The sequence below is a fragment of the Arvicola amphibius genome, chromosome 9 (genome assembly GCF_903992535.2).
Source record: "Arvicola amphibius chromosome 9, mArvAmp1.2, whole genome shotgun sequence".
Taxonomy (NCBI): Eukaryota; Metazoa; Chordata; class Mammalia; order Rodentia; family Cricetidae; genus Arvicola; species Arvicola amphibius.
The window spans coordinates 36009281-36031568 of NC_052055.2; the positions used below are offsets into that span (position 1 = coordinate 36009281).

General features: G+C 46.7%; 1 pseudogene; it reads right to left on the minus strand.

Moving 5' to 3' along the window:
- Positions 1-4726: 4726 nt before the first annotated feature.
- LOC119823287 lies at positions 4727-8567 on the minus strand (annotated as a pseudogene).
- Between the last annotated feature and the right edge of the window lie 13721 nt (positions 8568-22288).

Here is a 22288-nt window from a genome sequence, read left to right on the forward strand (position 1 = left end):
ATGACCCCTTGCATAGAGGAACCAAAGCCCACTGCAGACAGGAAATTTGAGTCTACAACAGGTAGTGAAGACTGTGGAACAACTCAGCTTTACTCCATGCCACATGGGATTTAAACAAGGCTGGACCTCATCGGCCAACCGACCCTTGTATCAGGACAGGTTCCATTCCACTCATGTGTCCTTGGTGCTTGGTGGCCATCCTCACTCTTGAGAGAAGGACAGCAGGTGACATGGCCTCTCCACACTACTGCTGCCAAAATCCTTACTTCCACATCGGGCTGGAATTTAATCATCATTTCTTATTATCCAGCTCTTTCCTGGTTTATAATAGACAAGCAGCGATTGTGTTAATATGGAGGGAGTGCTGTGACTTTCTGTTGAGGATACTGAGCTATTGGGAGAGGTAATGGCTTAAATCTGAGGATTCGGAGACTTGCCAAGCCCAAGCTAAGATTTACCATCAGACATTAGACTCTTGTGACCATACTTTCTCCCTTGAAGTTATTTGGAGTCTAGGTAGTTCAGTCTCAGCACCTACATCAAGTAGCTCACAGCCTCCTGTAATTCCAGGTCCAGAGGAGCTGACAGTCTGTTACGATCTCTGTAGGCACTGCACACAAGTGGAGCACACACAGACAACCAGGCACAAACAGACCACACACACACACACACACACAGAGAGAGAGAGAGAGACAGAGACAGAGACAGAGACAGAGACAGAGAGAGAACCAATAGGATTATCAAATGTAAAGTGATTTTTGCTGCTCTCTTTCTCCACACTCCTCTGCTCTGTCTCTTTTCCCCCCATCACCAAGGGTTTAGCCTGACAGTGAGAGAAATTCTCAGTCAGGTGCAGATCATTAAAATGTCTACAGACTGCTGAGTGACAGCCTGGAAGGGGATCTCAGAGTAGAGCGTAGAATGAACCGGAACATTAATAATCTCATGAAGAGAGTCAACATGGAGCAATAGGACAGTCTACAGATTTGCCTGAAAGAGAGAATTAAGGGCATCAACCTCCAGGTAAACAAGGAGAGCCCATCCTACCTGGACATCCTGAAGATAACGCTAAAAAATTGATCACAAACCAGTGGCATGACAAGAAATGTCATGCAGTGTGGACGCCACTCCAGAGGCTGGGATGCCAAAAAGACCTTTGCTCCAGATGCAACTGCAGCCATTGGGAGTGTGGCCTTAATGTAATGGGAAGCAACCCTGCAATGGCTTTGGGAGGAAGAGGATGATCATTAGCACCACCTAGTGGACCTCAGAGGGGTCTGCAGCCATGGATCTAGGTACCCTGGTTATTACAACCATCCAGTCCATACCATGGACTCGAACATGCTGGACACTGTACTAGGTGCTCAAAACATGGGTCCACCTTTCTCCTGGTCTCCCTTTCTCTAGGGACATCACATAGTAGGGACAGGAGTCTTTCAACTGACTATGTGAAAATGGGTCATCTGAAGTCACTTAAGAGATAAACATCCCAGGTCTGCAAAAGCAGGGAAGTGAAGTACATCCCTTGTTCACAGCTCTGGGTGAACACAGGGAAACAGAAGAGGTGCTCACTGCCCCCAGCCCTGAGTCTAGACAACCACCTGATTTCGAGAAGAAGCCTATTTATCTTTGCTCGGATGAGACAGCAGAGCCCAAATCACAAGCGCCAACTTCCGGGAGGACCATAGAGGACTGTATGTAGAGGATAGCGTTAACCCACAGTTACCCTATTCCCATGACAAAGTGCAGAGAACTCACCTCAGTTTGACACACATATGCAGGTCAGGGATGGCAGGTGTATCTACAGAGGGAGGGACCGCAGTAGCTCTGTGATTCCAATTCAGACAGGATCTAGTGATTGGCACAGAGCCTGTGGCTCACCTTTAAAACTCCTGCTGAGCCCCGAGGATGGTGCCAGTGAGCTTTAAAGAGAGAGAGGATCCAGCTTCAATGGTGCCCATAGGAGTGGGAGGAGAGAAAGGAGGGTCCATGAGAGTTGCTCCCTCTCCCCCTGCAGTTCCTTGGAGTGGGACAAGGACACCACTCACTCCTTAGTCACCAGAGAGACAGTTGGCCAGCATCCCTTTCAGGCCATTATGCTTCAAATATCTCAAAATTTGGTCCTAGTCTCCACTGCTTTTGCTGTTGTAGATGTAGGGCAATAGGGCCGCTGCTATTGATGCAAGTTGTTCAACGTATTCCAAAGCCGGTCCCCACATGAGTGAGACCACAGTATTATACAGTGAACAGACAGCTGACAGATCTACTGGACTGTCCATGGGATGTGTATACACACACTCCACCTGGAGAACCTGCTTTTGCAGAGCTACAGGCACACTTGTCCTTTGGATAAGTCACTGTCAATTCTGTAGAAATCTGTGAAATCATGTCATTTCTCCCTTCTATAGTATCCATGCAGTGTATGAACCGACTTTTTCTGTAGGGTAACTGGATACCTCCCCCCACACCGTGAAGCCGTGGCATGAAAAGGATTCAGTCAAGTCCTTTTCTCATAGCTAAAATCTACATAAAAATGCTCCCCCACACACTTTCTTTATTGACAGTAGTCACTGATAAGAAAGGAGCCTCATACAGCAGACAATGTGTCTGCTCTAACAGGGGACACAGGAACGTGAAATCTACTGGTCTCCTGCTCTGACGTAACAGGCTACTAATATTCTGTATTACCTTTTACTTTGGTTTCAACTAACATGAGATCATAGCCCAGGAAATTAACTGTTTATACAGGAAAAAGGCCTGAGTCACTAAAACTAGTTTCAGAGAGAGAAATTCTCACCCAGGTACCCTGCTTTTGCAGTGGCACATGGGACTTTACCACAGAGCTTAGAGTGGAAATCAGTGCAGTTAGGCATGCCTTCAGAAGTAGGGCTGACAGGGTTCCAGCAGTTTCTACCATGTCTGTTTGAAGAGGTAACTTTCCTAAGTATTAGCTATTTCAAAGTCAGGGCAAGTGAAGGTACAGTTGGGTTTCAGGTGAAGCAATAAGAACACAGGTCAGAGGTGAGCACTTTATCCTAAGTATGTTAGAAATGAAGTGTTATTTTTACATAATCCCAGAGCCCTTGAGGAATTGTTATTTAAGCTTCTGTGTGTACGCAGTAGGTTGACTGCACTAGGTGCCCATTAAAGGTGATAAATGTGTAACGCGTATTTCTTTCTCTCCTTCTCCACCATTGTCCCAGCCCTGCACATGCGGATCCATTTTAATTTCATTGGTCCCTTAGGTGGCCTGACCCCTGCCAAGTGCTACCCCCCAGCTCTACTGTCACCACAACTACCCCCCTCAACACCAATACCACCACTGTCACCATCCAGAGGTCACTTTCCCATGGGCAAAGCATGGGTTTGTGCCATACAGGACACCCTCAGACGCCTGAACTGAACACAAACCCCTCTTCAGGCAGCAGCTGCAGGCACAGTCCTGTTGCCTGTCACTTGTGTTCAGCAGGGACAGAGCTGGTCACAGCTCCTCCTCTGCGCTGTCCTTCCTTCACCCTGTCCATCTCTTCTGTCCCTTTCTAAGGCCTCTACTCATCTCTGAGCCTTACTGGTCTCTTCCCATAGCCTTTTCTTTTGTTAAAAGCACTTCTAACACCTGAGATACATTGTTACATCATAGAAACTCATTTTAATTTCTTTTTAAATGTATCTCTATTTTGAAAATAAGCTGCTACCTACTAGAATACTTTCACCACCCATGAAGTAGTGCTGTATCTTTGAGAAGTGCCAATGGGCTGTGTCAATTCTCACCGACACCCACCATGCTTGTTTGTCTCTTTCGTAAAGGAAGGTGTGTTCCTGGTGGGCAGAACCATGGAGGTGAAGTGGCCCTGGACTGGAAGCTGCAGGGAGCTCTCTGGGCACTGGACACCTAAGTGATCATTCATTGAAATGATGCAGTTGTTTTGAGAGGCCTGTGAGCCTGGAAGAGTGCGGTGACAAAGGCACAGGCTCTTCAAGTAACCTGTGTCCTAAGGGCCAGACTGACAGAGTCAAGAGAGAGTGCAGGGTTCAAGGTCAAGGATGTGGTGAGCTCTAGCAGTGGTTATTGATTTAGTTAAGGGCGGATGCTGAGCTGCTGGCACATGGCTCAACATTGGAGAGGACTCCATGAACGTGGACACTGAGGTGCAAGTACAAGGCAGCTCAGGATGGAGATAGCTTTTCCCCCCCAAGTTTGTTCAGAACTCTGATCTGTCATTGCACTGCACCTCCAGGGAGATGACTTTGACCACATTAAGCTTCCCCTTAGCCAGACATTTCAGTCCAAGGAAGGACTGATGGGGCTGTGCAATACAAAGATGTTCCTCTAACAGAGAGGACCTAGAACACACACAAGTCATGTCTCTCTCTCAAGTGTTCAGAACTTGGGAAGAAGCAGTAAGGAAGGAGGGGACAACACTCTCTGCTGCAGCCTCAGGGTGCATCTGTGCCCAGAATGGGAGGGTGAGAAAACAAAGGAAAATGGTTCTTGTATAAATTTGAACTATTCTTGTTAATCCACAATAAAGAAAACAGTTTTAAAAAGAGGAGATGATAAAACTCTGGAGAGAGTGATCAATTTTCTATAGTCAACAGTCTAGAAAACACGTGATATCATTTGCAGAATACACACAAAGCATGACCAGGCCAGTGTTTATAAATTTATTCTTCAAATACTATGTTTGAAGAGTAGCCATCATGTGCATGTCAACAGATCTCAAACAATTGCAGCAGATTTTTAACTTCTGTAGGAATTACATCTTGTGATTTCCCAAGAGTCTACTTGCAGAGAGCAGAACTCACTAGCCATATCCTGTCACCTCTCCTTCCTGTAGAGCCCATGGCTGGCACATAGGACCAAGAACCTGTGATGACCCTGCAGATGATGTCCCCAGCATCCCTTCCTTTCTACCCTCTGAGCATTCCACCAAAATCCATCACTCAATGTGACCAAACCATGAACAAAGAAATGGAGTTCATATCCAGAGTCTGATTGTAAGATTTGGAAATATTTGGAAAATACAGTATTAGGTAGAATAGGAAGGAGAAGTCTCTATGCAAGCAATTAGAAAGCAGTGGGAAAGTTGGCAGCTTGGTGGATTTGAGGATGGTGTGCCTCAGTTAGGAGCAGTGTGGTGGGGTGACTGAGGAGCAGCCCTGCTGTGGCTTAGTCAGGCTTTGGATGTGCGCCCCAGCTTGGGAGCTTGGTCTTTATGTGGTATGCTGGAGGTTGTTAGATCTAAGAGGAAGGTAGAGTCTAGTCGGAGGTTACAAGCTCTTAGACCCTCCTATGTTCTGGCTTCCTTTCTCTTCATGTAGCTTCTCCCTCTAGTAAGCAGCACTGTTTGGTATTGCTGTAAAGAGGATACATGAGGACCTCTCATGTGTCCATGAGTGGTAACTCCACTCCCAGTCCTCTGAGCTTCACTGAAGAAGAGGTCACTGAGTCAGGCTGTCATGAACCCGGATAAGCTCCAACAACTTCTGCTCCAGGTCCTTAGCCTGCTGTCACAGCTCAGCAGCAGACTCTGCCTTGGCATCCTGCCACAAATGCTTTGAGTCATCCAGAAGACTGACCACACCCTTCAGGAGGGAGTGACCTGCAGTGACTGCACCCATGATTCGGGCTCCTATGGTCATTGCCAGTAAAGTTCCTCCAAAGGCTTTTTGCACCTGTGTAGTGTTTCAGGCTGACACCCTCACCTGAGGTCACGAGATGCTTTGCATTTAGTTACTAGGCTAGGGTTATCTTCGGTCAGCTTGATGACATTGGTGGTCTTCCTAATGACTTTCAGGTTCCGGATGGAACTCTTCGTTAAGGGAAAAAAGCCTGGTTCTGCTCTTCTCCACAAGCTTCTTTAATGGCCTTCACTGTGCCCTTGCTATTCGTCACCCACTGGGTGGCTTCAGCGTCTGCTGATATGATGCTTACCTTTTCCACAATGCTTGTCGAAACACTTGTCACAGCTGCTGCTGCTCCAAGTCCCAAGTCTGTGGCTGAAACTGCCAAACTGACTCTTGCTGTCACTGTTGCCAAAGCTAGACCAAGGATTGCCAGGACTCTAGGGATTGTCAGACACACCACTGGTGGAGCTGGCCACCGCTTGTGTGATGGTGCAGTTCATGTGAATAGCATTGAGGAAATAGTGGTTGGGAAGGGACACCATGAACCCCAAGTACTTGGTGTGCCTGGGTAGAGTATTTCTGCCCAGAGAAAGTCAACCAGGCGTAGGCTCTTGTGCCAACGCACACATCCTTCAGGGAAGTGACCTGGACAAACCAGCCCGTTCCACAAGCTCTTTCCAGGCTTCCTTTCTAGTCAGCAGGAGCTGCAGGGTCTCTGTGCTCCTTGTGTCCCAGAGGTACTCAACCACAGACTCAATGAATCATTTTCTCTCTAGATGGTAAGGAAAAGGAATATGGTTAGAGGACTATGCTTAAGAGCTTGAATGGTATCTGGAACAAACTAGCTAAATGTGTTTCTGAGCATCTGTCCCTTGAGGTATTGTAAGCAGAGTTTCTCTGTCCTGCCCCATCCCACATCTGATTCCAATAATCACTCAAAAGCTTATATTAATTATAAATGCTTAGTCAGTGGCTCAGGCTTGTTACTAACTAGCTCTTCCATTTAGATTAACCCATTTCTATTAATCTATGCATTGCCATGTTGTGTGTGGCTTACCGGTTCTCTGGCATCTTGTTCCTTGGGTGGCTGGCTAGTGTCTGCTGGACTCTGCTCTTCTTTCTCTCAGTCTTCAGTTTGATTCTTTTGCCCAACCTTATCCTGCCTTGCCATTGGCTAAAACAGTTTTAATATCGACCAATGAGAGAAATACACATTTACTATGTACAGAAGGATCATTCCACAGCACTTCCTTTTCTGTCTAGTAAAAAGGAAGGTTTTAACTTTACTATTGTAAAATTACATGTAACAAAACAGTTATCAAGTAGGAATTTTAGTTATAATATCTAGTCTATTTGTATTTGACAAAGCAGAGAAAACATTGAATTATCTGTCTTATCTTGATGAGCCCAAAATTTTATATTTAATTTACCTTTATCATAACTGAGAAAAATTATAACTAAGACTATCTAGTCTTCAACTCCATCAAAGGCTTCAAAAGGACAAAATGTTACCTAATGACAGGGACATCAGGCTGCCTAGAGAGTATCCCAATGTTTCTCTGCAAAGTTGGGCATCCATCGTTGGCCTCCTGGCACAGCATATCTGAGAGTTTTCTCAGAAGCAGGAAATTTTGTAGGACTGTTTTTCTTTGTCTTGGGAATGTTTGGTAGTTGCTTTTCTTGGGTCCTATTGTCCAGTTTTGACAGTAACTGTCAGCAATTGGGACAAGAGCAATTTCTTTCCCACATGGTCAGCTTTTGCTGTAAAGAAAGCTAACTCCATATGGAGTTTCTTCAGTGCCCATCATCTTCTCTGAAGTAGATTGGTGCTGCCAGGAGCAGACATGTTTCACTGCCATGAGAAGCCTTACGCTGTCAAACCTATTACGTGTCATATTCTGTAAGTCTTTGAAATGTTTGGAGATTACCTATCTGAAATGTATCTGTATAAACCTAGAGAACCTAAATAATATAAGTTTGCTAATTATAGATGAATATTAATTTTTATTTCTTAATTATATATTACATTTTTAATTGAGCTATATAAACACAATACCTTAAAGAAGAATAGCAACATACATACAGTATATCAAAGTTAACTTTATATTTGTATCAGTAAATCAAAACCCATTCCAAAGTAAAATATTTTGATTAACAGTTGTTTTTTTGGATTAAAGTAAATTCAATAATCTACCTTTTTTCCTCTCATAATAATATCCCCTTTTCTCCATCATTTCTATATCCTATTCCTCTTTCTTCTTTAAAAAGAGATTGACTATGACCAATAACATTTTTTCACTAACCTCCTAAACAAACACAAGCATCTATAATCTATTTTTGGGAATGTGGGCGTCGTTCTCTAGACTACTTCCTGCTGATTGGGGGCGCTGATAATTTTTTGGGGGACCCTGAAAAAATTTAGAATAATCGTTAAGTCTTGGCTGTAGTATTCTGTGAGGCTGGATCATCTCAGTCAGTGGCCTTGAAGCTGTTTTGAATGCTGGATCGTCTGGCTTGTTTTTATTGTTGTCTCCTCCCTTTGTTCTGAAAATATACAAACTTTAAAGATAACATAAATAACTGTATTAATACAAATATAATTTGTGCATTGTATACAAGACAGTCAAAGGGAATTTTTTCTTCACCCGCCCTTCTCTATGCGGGCTGTGAGGAGCGTCCAGATGTAAGTAGAGCAGGGGTGCTGTAAGCGAACAAGTGGTTCGAAGACTGAGTTGAGGCATCATGGGAGGTGGGGCCTGGCTGGAGCCAGGTGGGCACCTGGGATGTGACTGTGGGCTGATGGGTGTCTTGTCTTGTCCCTTTCTTGTTACTGCTTTGTCTGCTTTTTGTGTGCCATGATGTGAGCTGCCCACCCTGTCTCCCTGCCAGGATGGACCAAATCATACAACCCTGTAAGCCAAATAAATCTATTCTCATTAGTCAAAATATCATCAAAGTGAGTAACACTAGTTTTTTTTTTCTTAAATTAAAAAAGGTGGTGGTGTTTTGCCTGCATGTGTGTCTGTGTGAGATTGCCAGATCCCCTGGGACTGGAGTTACAGACAGTTGTGAGCTGCCGTGTGGGTCTTCTGGAAGAGCACCCAATGCTGTCAACAACGGAGCCATCACTCCAACCTTGAATAACACTAGTTTTAACAACAAACACAAACAAAAGGGAATGAATGAATGAAGGGTCCACAGAGCCAATAGAAAAAAATTAAAAAGAAAATGGAGGTGGCATAGTGGTGTATGACTTTACTCCCAGCACTTGGGAGGCTAAGGCAGATTGATCTCTGTGATTTGAAGCCAGGAGAAGCCAGGAAACACAGGGTTTGGGGAAACTGGTATGGGTCTGGCTGGTATAGGGTGGTGATTTCTGGGTATTAGGGTGCTTCCTGATGTAGAGTGAGTGGTTCTGGTTAGGAGCCATTTGTGGGTGGAGTTTTTCTTTCTTTTTTCTTTTTTCTGGGTTTCAGGTTCAAGTTCAGACATTTTGTTTAAACGAGGAAAGAAATCATCAGGCCCCGCCTTAGGTAGGCACACCTGGTTAGCAAGCACTGGTCCTGTGAGGGCAGGGCAGGTGCTCTAACACAGCCTACAGTGGGAATTGGATCCTGTGAATTTAAAGGGGTCCAGGGAGAGGAGACAACCAGCAAGGAGGGTCTGCTGTGCAGCATGCACCAGCCTGTCTGTATTTTATTGTGATCCCCAGAACAACATGGGGACACTGGACCCTAAGGGGACAGGTCATTTGAGATGAGAGTCTCCAGGTAACATAGCTGGACTGGGCTAGGTCTCACTGAGGTGCAGTAACTTCCTGCTGAGGCAGTTAGAAAAGGTGGGTTCCTGAGCTGGAGCAGGGTGAGCTCCCTCTGCTCAGAAAGCAATCCGTGGTCAGCTGAGAGCAAGTATCCACGAGGGGGCTGGGGCTGCCTTCAATCTCAACACTTCCTGCCTCCTGTTCCCTCCATTCTTTCCCTCTTTCCTTCACCTCCCTCCCTCTTCTCTCCCACAACCCCTTGTACCTTCTGTCCTTCCACCCCTTCCCTCTCATCTCCTCCAACCCCTTCCCTCCCATCTCCCTACACCCCTTCCCTCTCATCTCCTTACACCCCTTCCCTCTCATCCCCTTACACCCCTTCCCTCCCATCTCCCTACACCCCTTCCCTCTCATCTCCCTACACCCCTTCCCTCTCATCTCCTTACACCCCTTCCCTCTCATCCCCTTACACCCCTTCCCTCCCATCTCCCTACACCCCTTCCCTCCCATCCCCTTACACCCCTTCCCTCTCATCCCCTTACACCCCCTTCCCTCCCATCTCCCTACACCCCTTCCCTCCCATCCCCTTACACCCCTTCCCTCCCATCTCCCTACACCCCTTCCCTCCCATCTCCCTACACCCTTTCCCTCCCATCCCCTTACACCCTTTCCTTCCCATCTCCCTACACCCCTTCCCTTCCATCTCCTTACACCCCTTCCCTCTCATCCCCTTACACCCTTTCCCTCCCATCTCCCTACACCCCTTCCCTCCCATCTCCCTACACTCTTTCCCTCCCATCCCCTTACACCCTTTCCCTCCCATCTCCCTACACCCCTTCCCTCCCATCTCCCTACACCCTTTCCCTCCCATCCCCTTACACCCCTTCCCTCCCATCTCCTTACACCCCTTCCCTCTCATCCCCTTACACCCCTTCCCTCCCATCTCCTTACACCCCTTCCCTCTCATCCCCTTACACCCCTTCCCTCCCATCTCTCTACACCCCTTCCCTTCCATCTCCTTACACCCCTTCCCTCTCATCCCCTTACACCCCTTCCTTCCCATCTCCCTACACCCCTTCCCTCCCATCTCCTTACACCCCTTCCCTCTTATCTCCTTACACCCCTTTCCTCTCATTTTACATCTTCTATCCTTCATCCCCTTCCCTCCCTCCTCCAACCCCTTCCCTCTTTTATCCTTCAGCCCCTGTCCTCTTCTTTCCCTCAACTCCCTCCCTCCCTCCATCCCCTCCTGATTTCTATTCTTCAGGTTGGGTATTGAAAAGGTGCCTTCTGAAATGTACCCCAAGACAAGGCCAAGAACGGAGGTTGCTCTTACCCAGGACTGGGGACCTTTCTATGTCCCCTTTGGGGTTCTCCTCTTGTATCTTTGACTCCTCAGCAGGAACTCAACAGGGAAGCTCTGTCACTCCTAGGCCATGAGCAACAGCAGAGAACATGACAGCTGCTGGGTCTTGGTGTCACTCAGGGGATCCGGACAGCTTTCCTTACAGCTCACCGTGTGTCCAGTCTACAGGAGGAAATAACAACCTGTGGGACAGAATGGGGACAGCTGCTGTGACCAGGGATCTGCTGATCCACAGTTCCCTCAATGGTGACTGCCAAGGGCCAAAAGAAAGTGACCCAAAGCTTGTCTGCTTCCAGATGCTGTGACTGCTATTCAAGAAGCCTGTCTTGTGGTCCAGCCCTGCTGCCCTCTGTCCAGGCAAGGAGGAGGACTAATGACATTCTGGGACAGTGGAGAAGGTTTTAGCTGAGGACACGGTATGGAGAAACAAAGACCCTGCACACAGAATGAGAGATGGAGAGGAATGTTCTGTTAGCCACTTAGGGCTTCCATAACTCTGTCTGTTTTGATGGTAAATTCTTTTCTTTCTATCTTTTTGTTGCTTTTTGGTTTTAGTGTTTTGGCACAGGGATTCTCCATGTAGCCATGGCTGCTCTGGACCCCACTTGTAGACAAGGCTGGCCTCTAACTCATGGAGTTTCACATACCTGTGTATTGTTGGTTTTATTACTCCTTTGGGGGTCTTGTAATGGCATGAGTTTTAAAGATAATAACAACAGAGACATAGAGGCTGTGTAGAACATCCATTTAAAAACAGAATTACAACTGTGGCCACACCATTCGCACATTCTTTCATACATGAAGTAGAGAGGAAAATTACTCAGCACCGTGATCTGGCCTGTTGCTGAGCCGCTGCGCCACAACCCACGGTGGAGAGCAAAGCCTGGAATAAGAAACAGCTGCCTTGCTAATTCAACTAATCTTGTTGGTTTCCAAGGGACCAGTGGTAGTGGTTGCAGGGATAGAATAGAAGGAATGGGAGCGAGAGGAAAAGAGGATGGTGGGGAAGGGGCTGCACAGCAAAAAGAAAAGCAGGGCTGGTGGAACACCAGCAGGGCATTCACAGCTGAAGACATGATACCCACGAACACAGCAACACCACAAAGCCTATAGGAGAACCTCTCTATGGGCAGGGTGTTGATAAAGCCAACTGTCCTCAGATCAGGTGACTGGGAAGCCAGAGACTAGAGGCCATCCTGCATGATTTCTCACAGCGGGGACCACTTACAAGAGGTCCAAAAGAAAAGAAAAGAAAAGAAAAGAGAAGAGAAGAGAAGGAAAGGAAAGGAAAGGAAAGGAAAGGAAAGGAAAGGAAAGGAAAGAAAGAGAAACAAAACAAAATCCAAGGGACTCTGGGTCCCAGAGCAAAGGCAGTGCTGAGTGTGTGCAGTGCTTGAGTGGGAGGACCAACCTGCTTAGTCCAGTCACGTTCTTAGCTATGGGAAGCAACCAGAGATGAATGCCAGCAAAGGGCTCAACTGTAGCTGAGAAGGCTGTAGTTGGGTTTATTTCCCCCTACCCCCGTTTCTAGGAACACCATAGGACTGCTGGGAACTCAACAGTCAATTCCTAGGGTTTGGAGAAATGGTTTAGCTGACTAGAAGGGGAAAAGTCATAACTGAAGCTGCTGGTATGTGTAGAGGTAAGCGTTCAGGCAGATAGAACGTTGGGCTATTGTAAAGAAACCTGATTCCAGAGCCCAGGTTCCATGTGTCTTCAACTGGCCAGCCTGTGGGTAGGAGGGAACGTGGAGAGAGCCTGCCCAAGTCACGAGCACCAATGTAATGGTAAAATGCTGTGGTGCAGTTCCCCAAGGGCAGCATTGGGCCACTTTGGGTGGTTTAGGGCTGCAGCAGGTGGGAGACCACAGCAGGCCACGAAAGGCAGCCAGTCCCACCACCGTAGGCTTCTGTGGGTTCCAAGTGGGTGGGAGACAGAGATGGATAGGCATGCCATGCAGAGAAAGTGGGTATTTATTTAGTGGATTATGGAGGGGAAAGGGAAAGGGGGAAAAGGAAAAGAGGAAAGAGCAAAGAGAGAGGCAAAGAGAGAGAGACAGAGAGAGAGACTGAAAAAGAGAGAGAGAGAAGGGGGAGAGGAGAGGAGAAGCTATCTCTTCAAGAAAGAGAGAAAAGAGAGAGAGCTCAGTCTGGAAGCAGAAGGAAGATCCCCTTGCCTTGGCAGATAGGGAAGGGAATAGGTGGGGCTTGTCTCTTAAAGGGACAGGACAGACCATTACATGCCTGCCACACAGCTCCCAAATAAATCACACACGGAGGCTTATTCTTACTTATAAATGCCTTGCTTTGGCTTGGCTTGTTACTTGCCAGCGCTTCTTAAATTAACCTATCTCTCTTTTGCCTATTGGCTTTTTCCATTCTCTTACTTCTGTTAATCTTACACTTACTCCATGGCTTGATGTGTAGCTGGGGTGGCTGGCAAGCAAAGGAGTAAGAAAAAGCAAACAAACAACATTTTAGCATACTAACGTGGGCTGTATTTTCATAGGGCCTGAGAAAGCTGAAAAAAAAAAAAAACCCGAGAGGGTATGGCTCCTTTAAGAGATTCTTTGGGGGCTAGATAGTAGTGGTACACACATTAAATCCCAGCACTTGGGAGACAGGGACAATTGGATCTCTGTGAGTCTGGGGCCAGCCTGGTCTACAGAGTGTGTTCCAGGACAGGCTCCAAAACTACAGAGAAACTCTGTCTTGACAAACCAAAAAAAAAAAAAAAAAAAAAAAAAAAAAAAAGAGTTTGTATGATACAGATAAGACAGTGAAACCTCGAGCAGCTACAATGTTAAGAAGGAACGAATAAAAAAGGAAAAATCCTGACACAATGTAAGCATTGGAATTCTGGAGCTCTAGAAAGGGTCACTGCAGTTCTTGGTCACCTACCTATGACCAGGCTGTGGGTTCTAGGCCTAGCCTTCTTGAGAAGCAGACAAAGCCAGCTGCTAAAAGCCATGGTCAGAGGATCCAGGTGTATGTTAGCAGTTTTAGTTTGCTTGTGCAGTCAGAAAAGATACACAATAAAAGATGTCCAGATGGAAAATCCTCTAACCAGGTTCCAGTGTGTTTTATAATGTACGCAGGCTAAAGAAAGAACGAAAAAGCAAATAGTCATAAAAATGAATAATTTATGCAATAAAGTCTTAAAAGAGAGAGTGAAAGGAAAAATCCACGTGAGATGGGAAGTCCACAGGGAGTCTGGATCCTGTGTAGGATTGTGTGGATTTTGAATTTTTTGATGGCTGATGGGCAAGAGACAGCTGCTGGGTGAATGGGATTGTGAGCTGACTGCAAAACTGAACTGATAGAGACGCTTTAGGAAAGCCTTAACTTTGAAAAAGAAGTCAATTACAAATCAAAACTGCTTTGGAGTTTTGTTCCCACAGGAGATGAGAGGTTGTAGTTTCCTATAGGAATCGTATGGATCAGGTTTGATCATGGGAGTCCTCCTGAAACTTGACAGGTGAATTTTATTTAAACAGTTATAACACATCTTACATCATTAATCAAATAATCTAGAGGATAAACAAAAGTAACACACCTTAAAATAATATTCTACAACTCTTAGGCATCCTGAGGGCTGGGATTAAAGGCACGTGTGACCAATGTCTGGCTGGAATTTCGTAAACTTACTGTCTTAGTCACTGTTCTACTGCTGTGAAGAGACACCATGGCCCATGTAACCCTTATGAAAGAGAGCGTTTATTTGGGGCTTGTCTACAGTTGCAGAGGTTTAGTCCATTTATGTTCATGTCGTGGGCATGGTGGCATGCAGGCAGACCTGGTGCTTTTATAGCTGAGAATTCTACATTCAGATCCACAGGTAGCAGGAGAGAGAGAGAGACACTGGCTTGCCCTGAGCTTGTGAGGCCTCAAGGTCCACACCTAGTGACACACTTCCTCCATCATGGCCACACCTACTCCAGCAACACCACACTTCCTGATCCCTCTCAAATAATGCCACACCCTAACGACCAGGCATCAAATACATGAGCCTATGGGGGCCATTCCTATTCCAAACCAAGAAGACATTTACTACCCATGATGCTCTGGCTCCTTACTCACACATAAGGAGTCTTGGGGCATGCTCTATCAGGTTGAGACTCTTGAGAATCCATGTTAAGGAGGTCGACAGGCACATATTTAGATAATGTGTGTGTTTCCAGTGTTGTGAGAGAGAGGACTTGAACCCTGAACATGGTAATCCACATCTCACTCTCAGATGACTAAGCTCCACTATCTTAAAGACACAACTGCATTCCCCACTCTTTATATTACCTGTGTGTATCACAGTCTCTGTGTGTTATAAATGGTTCTTCTGTTCCACAGCACTGCCTGTGCCAAGTACCAGGTCCTCATCTTAGTGAATTCACTGGGGTCCTCTGATTCCAAGGGACCACACCCTCTTTGCATCTGCAGTATCCTTGTTCTATCAGGACCTGGAGTCCTGCCTGTCCCCAGCCCTGCTGTGTGTGCATTAGACACCTGCTCTTCTCCCTGACTCTGGACTTTGTGGTGCTCCTAATATTTATGTAAATAGCGATGCAAAGAATGTTTCAGTGCCTGCATTTGTGCTGATTTCCTTCTGACATTTGTAGGAGGAGAAGGACTGGGTTAAAAGCGTTAACACAGGCAGTGTGTGAGGACGCTCATTTCTCGATTCTGACCAGTCCTCAGGAGTCCTTGGGGTGGGGAAGACTTCATAAAGAGAGCAACACACACTGCACTGGGATTGCCTGGAAGCTGAGGAAGGAAAAAAAATATATTAACAGTGTGGGTCTGAGGCATCAGCTCCTCCTGGGACCTGTCCAAAACGAGAGTAAAGGACCTGTTGGTGTGGGAAGAGCAGAAGACACTGGTGGCTCACTCTCAGGACTGCACTCTGCCCTGTAACTGATGACTCATTCAAACCCTGCAGGCACACACCTAATCCAGGCTGTCCTCACATTTACTCTGTAGCCTAGGAGAAACATGAACTCCCTATCTGCAGCCTCATAAATGCCTAATCTTAGACTTGCTCCACCCAAGTGTCAGGAGCCCAGGTTTGTGCCCCTCCTCCATGCAAGCCTTGAAATACTCACAGGAATTGACAATGAAATTAAAGAATATTTCAAAAATGTAAGAGACAGTTAAAGTCGGAGACATGGCAGGTGTTGAGAAGTCCCCTCCCCAAAGTGAAATCTGGGGTCAGCTCCTCAGGGCCAACATCATATGTTTTCAGTAATTCTAACAGGGACTTGGGTCAGGGTGACAGGGATGGAGTCATCTCATCAATGCCAGGTTCAAAAATCCTCATATTAATACAGAGATGCATCTTAAAAGTAACTTACTGGCCAAAGAATTTTAAATTCTGGAAGATGCCCTTGATCCATCTCCGGGTACACATTGCCACTGTAGCTGTTGGCTGTGGAAGGTTGTGGAGTTTTGTAGAACAGTCAACAACACTCACCCATGACTGTAGTATGATCAGGTGGGGCAACAGTCCCGGAACTATCCAGCAGACAGACAGCAGAGTGATTTCATGGAAACCTTTGGCAAGGTGTGTGGCGCAGGTCAGAGTAGCTTGTTTAAGGCCCAAGTGGGGTAAGTTGGGAAGAAGTGACATCCGTACTAGTCATGTTCTCTAGAGTAGCAGAACTTACAGAATAATTCTCTACGTAGAAAGGGGTTTATTAGAATGACTCACGGGCTGTGGCTCAGCTAGTCCAACAGTGGCTGTCTACGAATGGAAGGCTGAAGACTCCAGACGCTGCTCAGTCCCCAGGGCTGGATGTCTCAGCTGGTCTTCAGTATATGCGGGAATCCTGAAGAAGGAGGCTCTAATACCTTGAAGGAATGGACTTGTTAGGGAGGCAAAACCAAGGAGGCAAAGATCACCAGCTTCCTTCTTCCATGACCTTATATAGGCTTTCTGCAGAAGGTGTGGCTTACTTCCTCAATATATCTGTATTAAAGACACACCTTCCTGCTTTAAATATGACTTAGAAATGAGCCTCACCACTTCAAATTAAACAAAATCCCCTCACAGGTGTGTCCTACATTTGGATTTTAATTGAATTCCAGACGTAGTCAAGTTGAGAACCAAGACTGCCGTCACACCACTCAACCAGAGTCCACTAACCCACGGGAGTGCACTGCCACCCAGACTCAGAAATTCAGTGTTAGGAAATAAACACTTTTGGAAACTTGTGGTACAAAGTTTGAAACATAGCTTTGTGGAGCTCAGGCTGATTGGGAAGTATGTGTGTGCCTGTGTTTATGTGGGCTGTGTGGGATGTTGTTTAAATTAGTTCAAGTGAAAATATTTTACATTTTCACTATCTATACCCTGACTCTAACTTATCGGGATCCAGGATTTGCTGCCTGGCTTCTTCCCTCTGAGCATCTCCAGCATCAGAAACAAGCTCCTTCTTCCTGGTACCCACTTTCCCATGGCCTCTGCGGCATGTGTGCCGGCCATCCAGCCACCAAGGAGAGCAGTGCCTGCTAGGGATGAGCAGTCAATCCCAGCTCTGTTTATCTGACGAAAGAGATTCTGAGAGGGAAAGAACTGTGCACCATGTCACACAGCTGATTCTGACTTCGAGGGGAAATGTAATTTTTATTAATTCCAAAGTTTCTAGAATGCTCTTTGTTTGGATGGACACATAGTTTACCCCTCCCTTGCCTCTGCCCTTTGATCTCTCAAACACACAGTCTATGGCACTGTTTACAGGATTGTGCACCTTGCCCTCCCTGTCCCCAGGCTGGCACTCTTTCCTACCCGGCACACAGAACAACCTTGGCCTTCTCTCTGCATCTCCACAGACTGAAGAGAGACTGGCTAAGGCCAGGGGGTGCAGGCTGGACATCCACTGACTTCCTTCCTTCTAGAATCTGGAACAGGACACTCCTTTCTGGGCCTCAGGTTCCACTGTGGAACCTGGCACAGACACACATACTGAGAGAGTCACAGTGCAGTCTCTGGGCTCCTTGAGTCTCACACATCCACATCTGCCACCCTCTGTCCATGTGACAACACCTAAGGACAACTCCAGGGTGGTCGTGACACAAGGATGTGTAGACTCTGGGTTCTCGGCTCTCTCCATTCACATCCTCAATTCCTCCACTTCCCGGAGGGCACCCACAACAGCCACTTCCCTCTGAGGTGCCCTAGTCACACATCAAGCTGTCTGGAACTAACTGAATCCCTCAGTGAACCCATCTGTGGGTGTTCTACAGTCTCTTGTACTGAGTTCTTGCAGGTTAAGAAGGGAGCCAAAAGCAGATTGAAGGAGGAGTTTGCTGTCTAGCTATCTTCTGTGCTGGCCCTCACACACCCCTTTTACAAGCCTATGAGCCTAGGTTATCTTGGCCTTGCGTGATGACTTAGGAATGTACCTGTGCTCAGGCAAGCAGACAGACATGGATTTCAAAAGTTTTTACAGAGGGGTTTTTAGATAGCAGAGGTGAAAAGAAGTGCCTGTCTGAGAGAGAAAGTGAGCCCAAGGAAGACCATCGAGGACGCAGTTCCCTGGCACCATACAGAAGGTTCACAATGAGGGAAATTCAAGCATGTGGTACCCAGGCAGTCAGTCAGCCAACAGTATACATGTTCAGTGCATCATTGCAGAGACCCAACTTGGCTTTTGTGCAGCCATCTTGAGATGCTGCCATCAACAGTGGTCTTGAGACATCCCACCCCACTTTCCCTGCATGGTCTCCCTGCCGTTTCACTGGCACATGGGACTTTACCACAGTTCCCCTGTGCTGTCAGCATCAGAAGTCGACCTGACATATTCAGTGTCATTAAAAAGCGTAGCCATTTTCTGGCTCTGGTAAATGTCACTACTATCCTTCTTACCCCACAATCCCTCCCTCTAAGCCCTGGCAGGCCACCAACTTCCTGCTTCCCTTGACCTCACATCATCCATAGCTCCTACATAAAGACTCTAATAAGTGGCATCCCAACATATTATATATATTATTACTTTGTCCCATGCCACCTTCTTTTGGATGGTTGACTGTTTATTCCATTTTTCCTGAGCTGTAACAGGTTTATTCTACCCAAGTCTATAGACTATCAGGCTTTCAGAGCCAGGTAACCTGAGACATGGTCTTGGCCAGCACCCGTATTCCCAGCTGTGGAAGAAGCTGAGGCTCATGGGCTGCGTCTCCTTCTTTATTTCAACTTCATATAATCTCAGCATCTTTTTAAAAAGATATTTAATTACATTTATTAACTCTGTGTGTGTGTGTGTGTGTGTGTGTGTTTTATAGGCAGGGGGTAGGTGCCATGGCAGGCTTAGGGGTGTCAGAGAACAGCTTGAGAAAGTGGGTGCTCAATTTCTAACAAGGGCACCCCCCAGGATCAGTTCACATCTTTATGTCAGAAGAAAGTGCCTTCATCCTTGGAGTCCTCCTGCCAGGGACAAAACCTGTCCTTTGACTTCAATTGGTTTGACACCACACATCACAAACTGTTTGGCTTCTGATAAAATCTGTAGCATTCACCAGGCCCTGAATGCGCTGTTGTAGAAAAACTGTCCAGTAAAGAAGCAAGCAGTATATAGATAGTCAGAGACCTCAGGATTATTTCCCGCTATCTGACCTATACCCCGTCAGTTCTTTGCAAAGTCCACCACCAACCTGGATTTTCTCACTGTTTTTTAGGCTTGGACAATAGTGTTGAATTTGTTCTCTACACAGCCACCTACAGAAGGAGCTTAGAGTGGAAATACAGTGCAGTCAGGCATGCCTACAGAAGTAGGGCTGACAAGGTTCCAGCAGTTTCTGTTATGTCTACTTTAAGAGATAGCTTTCCTAAGTGTTAGGCCTCCAAGGTCAGGAGGAGCTAGGGTATGACAAGGGCTCAGTTGAGGCAACAAGAACACAGGTCAGAGGTGAGCACTTTATCCTAAGTACGTTAGAAGTGATGTGTTATTTCTACATAATCCCAGAGCCCTTGAGGAGGAATTGTTATTTAAGCTTCTGTGTGTACGCAGTAGGTTGACTGCACTAAGTGCCCATTAAAGGTGATAAATGCGTAACGTGTGTTTCTTTCTCTCCTTCCCCACCTTTGTCCCAGCCCTGCACATGTGGATCCGTTTTAATTTCATTAGTCCCTTAGGTGGCCTGACCCTGGCTTCTTCCAGTTTTCGGCACCTCAGTTTTCCCTCCGTTCTCGTTGCTCTCTGCTGCACAGCCCTCTCTGCCTGTTTCAATCCATTCCCCTACTCTCGTGTCTCTGGCCATTGCTTCCGACTCCAGCTGCTGTCTTCTCTTTGATCCACGTTCACCGTGTGCTCAGCCACACAAATCCACACTCCCCAGTGTTCAGTTCCATAGACTTTTGTCCCCTTGTGTAGATACGGAGTCTGCTACAAGGCTCTACACATCCAGTGCAAGGCAGCCCATCCCAGTGCTGCCCCTCTGACCCGGGCTCCTCTCTTCATTGACCAAGCAGTACCTGCAGAGGCATTCCACACCCGACTAGCATGCTGGGCAGGGAATCCTGCAGTGATGAGCCTCCTGGCCATCTTGATGGCACAGCCATGTTGTCTGATTGCTTTCAGAGGTTTGTCGATATCTTTGGTTGCTGTAGACATCTTTCTAGTGACCTTAGCCATGGTCCCTAAACCACATTTGTTATCGCCCTGACAGCTGTAACCGGGCTTCTGACTTCAGCGTCGTCTGACAACTTCCTTGCTTTATCCACAGCAGTAGTAACAGCTGTTACAACAACTTTTTATACCAGCTTCAGCACCACTCTTAAGAGTCCTTAATATGAAGACCGCCAGATTTACATACACCAGCCATGTCCAGATTCCAGAGGCGGCGCCTGTGGAGCTGACCACCACGCTGGAGAGGGCACAGCCACTGGGAATCGGTTCTATATGGTCAGCCTGGGCTCTGAGCTTCCTGCTGGTTACCTTGAACTCCCCTTTCAACTGATGTTTCTAAAAACATCTTCCTGCTCTGTTCTTTTTCAACGCTGTCGTTGTCATCTACAGCCACGTGTGCTACAAGCTCCTTCAGAGCTTCTGGCCCCACAGCTGCCTCCTCCTATGACAGAAGGGTAAACCGTGAGTATCACATGGAACAAATCAAGCCTCATGTAAAGACTGAGACCATTTTAGATCCAGCTGGAGGATATGTTAGGCCGGAAGTCTCCTGAATATTGATAGTGCAATAGGGGACATATTTTCTTCTGGGTCAGGACCTGACTTCCTTCAGATTCTCCACTTGTGAATATCATCTTCAGACCACACTGACTCTGGGAGCTGTCTCAATCCTCCTGATATTTGGTTTCCCCTCCCTGAGTAAACCGTGAGTATCACATGGAACAAATCATGAGCTGTTGCTCATCCCAGGCTGTCACCATGTCCTTTCAGACTGAGCTCCCATTCCTACTGAACACATCTGGGCTCCAGATCTCAGTAGGGACGGTCAGGGTCAGCCCAGCTCTGTGCAGCTGCACTGTGGGCTCTCGGCCTCCTCAGTTCACAGAGGACCCTGCTGCTGTCACAGCTCCTCAGATGGGAGGAGAGTGACCGAGACAGAACCTGGCGACATGGTTAACCATGTCTACATTTTTCTGACTTATCAAATGAGTTCTTGAGTCCTTATTCCTACAAGGAGATTTTTGATCTGGTTTTCTCCCATTAGCTTTTCAAAGATACCTTTCAGGAGCACCTACTGTGTGCTGACCATTCTGAGCACTCCATGTCAGGATCCTGTTCCTCTTACACTAAATTTCAATAGCAATGACACTGAGTTGGGAAATGGTAACTGACTTGCCAACATCACATAACTGGCAGGTGATAGTTGAGGTCTTTCCAGCTGTGGACATCCTAGCCAAGACAGTGGCCTCCTGTCCTATTAGGATGCAAGGGAAAGTTGATCAGTTGAAGTTGTGAGCTTGAGAAGGGATTGAATGGACGCATGGGAGAGATGAGGTTCAATGTTCTGGCATCTGGGGGTGGGAACTGCGTGTTACAACGGCAATAGCTAATATCGATGGCACATGGGTGTGGACTCCCATGCTAGGGCTCATGATTCTGTGGAGAGGAGACTCTGACTGTGCACACCTGCTCTGTCCACACTCAGCCTCTTGCGCTGAGCCATCGGGTGATTGATACGTGGATCTGTTTCCTGAGGATCTCAGAACTGTAATTCCACCTGAGGTCTTTCGCTCGAATATCATCACTGCTCTCAACCCTGTACACGGTACTCTGTGGGCAAGCTGTGCCCACAGCCTCTTCCCTTCCTTTTGTATATAATCTTTTCTCTATGGAACGAGGCCATAATTACACTCTACCCAGTAGGGAGCAGAAGATCAACTCTATGAGTTCTTCCTGAAACTTGTCAGGGTACTTAAATCTATATTTTTCCTCCCATAGCACTGGACTCGTCATAGAGAAATATCAGGGAAGAAGGTGAGGTGTGAAAGGTCATCGTGTTGTCCCTTGGCTGAATAGCAGACAGCGTGTGTGTTAACAGAGCTTGTCTCTGGTTGTGTCTGAATTTGCAGAGATTGTT